Source organism: Propithecus coquereli, unplaced genomic scaffold, assembly GCF_000956105.1.
Source record: "Propithecus coquereli isolate 6110/MARCELLA unplaced genomic scaffold, Pcoq_1.0 Scaffold408, whole genome shotgun sequence".
Classification (NCBI taxonomy): Eukaryota; Metazoa; Chordata; class Mammalia; order Primates; family Indriidae; genus Propithecus; species Propithecus coquereli.
The window spans coordinates 364,051-366,229 of NW_012149819.1; the positions used below are offsets into that span (position 1 = coordinate 364,051).

The 2,179-nt window shown below is 38.0% G+C and overlaps 1 protein-coding gene across 2 annotated transcripts in view; it reads right to left on the reverse strand.

Moving 5' to 3' along the window:
- PDGFC (platelet derived growth factor C) overlaps positions 1-2,179 on the reverse strand; it is a 283,569-nt gene that overhangs the window by 75,617 nt on the left and 205,773 nt on the right. The gene's annotated exons all lie outside the window — the stretch shown is intronic.

A 2,179-nucleotide genomic window follows, 5' to 3' on the forward strand; every position in this document is an offset into this window, starting at 1 on the left:
ACCAGAGAACCAAATATAATATATTTTACGTACTATTAAATTTACAGAAGAGAAAAATTTGTTGAAAAAGGACAAAGTATATAGTGAAAAAATTATACTTAGAAATCGTCCTCCTCAGTTAGTGTGCAAAACTCTCTCATGGCATGTAACTTAAGCTGTTTTAGCCTCATTTTCCTTGTTGGTAAATTGAAGATAATGCTACCTCACTCACAGGGATATTTTAAGAAACACAGGACAGGACATCATGTGCAGTGGCTGAAACACTGTCGGCACAGAGCTGCCACTCAAGAAACTTTGTCCCCATCTCTGCCCTGCATCCCTCCCACCCCCACACACCTACCTTTTAACATAACATTGGGAGTTTGAAAGCAGTAAGTAAGAAAACCCACATACAAAGAGGAGATATTTTTGCTATATCATATGACAAGTTCAGGGTTATAAATTATAAGTGCATAAACCAGCCAGTATAACCGGCCAGGAGTTTTGGTGTATGTGTGTGGGGGATGGGGAAGAGGTGGGGGGAGTGAGGGAGGAGCAGAGCAGACCGAAGTAGGTACTTCAGCTGTATGTGGTACAAAAGTTGATAACTATCTTTTTTATCAGATGATAATTTTTACATCAAGACTGTCTACATGTGAAACAAAGCTCCTATTTATAGAGTATCTGTTTGTTGTGTGCTTGGGAGGTAAGCCTATCTGATGTGGGTTGCCACCACTCCTTCCACTAGTATTTATGAAGCACTGAATTGGAGCAAACTGCTGGGCTAGAGTCTCACGATACAAACATGAAACTACAGCTTCTTTGGGTTCTGGGTCCACAAAACACTCCGGTAAGTGCTCTAATGAGAGTATGTAAGAAATACCGTGGAATACTGGAAAAGACAGTAATTCTATACAGTGAGATAAAGGTTGGCTTACACAGGACTTGACATTAGGGCTGTCTGAGTACTGACCGACCAAGAGTGAAAAGGGGAGGGAAATGGAAACGTATTCTGGCCAGAAGTACAATATGTACAATGTAACAGAATGACAAAGGGGCTAGGCATGGTTGATTGTCAATAAAGGATGGAAAACAAAAAAGGTAGGAAAAACAGATGTAAGTGAGAAAGTCTTGGTATTTCAGAGTAAGACATTAGAATATTATTTTGTAGGCCAATGTTGCAAATAGGTAGGAATAGTTTTAATGAGCCCTATGTCTCTTGAAAAAAATTGAAGTCAACATTTTAAAAAATGAAATTTCACAGAAAACCTGAGTGTATGGCTTAAAATAAATTGGAAGATCTGTAAATACTAAACATCATTAGCTTTAGTGTGACTTCGTGAGGGCTCATCTCTAGAACTGATGGCAGCTCTAGGAGAGAAGTATCTTTGTTTAATTTATTGTCTAATGCCTAGCACAAACATCCGAGGCACATGGTAAATCCTGTATCAGTATTTGGTGAGTGAAAGAATGAACACTTGGTCTTCATACCAACTGAGGCTGGGGCAAAGTGGAAACAGCTTTAGATGAGGTATGTTCTTTCTTGTTTTTAAAAAATCCCTGTCTATGTTCTACGCTTTTTAAAAATACCCAGATCTCTTCATTTATTTACATTATCTGCTCCTGAAGGCGTCTGAGTTTGCCACCCTTGTGCTTAGGAAGCAGAGCTCTTGGAGGTTTTACCAAGGGGAGTAACATAGACATAGAATCATCCCATATTTGAGGAATGCAAGGAAACAATAACATTTCAAACGCGGGTCAAAAGAAAAGACCATTTAACAAAAGCATACTGAGAAGTGGCAGTCAGAGAAACAACAGGAAAGCCATCGTGAATCATGGTACGGAAGCTAAGGTAAGAGGGAAGGGAAAATTTCCACCAGAAGCAGAAGAGGTCAGTAGTGCCAAGTGCCAAAGAAGGATCCAAAAAGTGTCCATTGGATTTGGCCATTATGAAGACATTTTAAATAAACGGCTTAGGCAGTTACAAATTTTCTTGAAACTGTTTTCAAAATAACTATATAACATATTTCTAATATAACAGTATCCTAAGAGAAAAGAATATCCTATTCAGGAAGGCTAAAATTAACTCACATAGCTATTTTACTATACGTAATTTTTAAATTTCTGTTGCAAAAGAAATTCCATTATGTGTTTATCTGATCTGCAACTTCTTTAAAGGTACTTGAAAAGGATTTTTAAC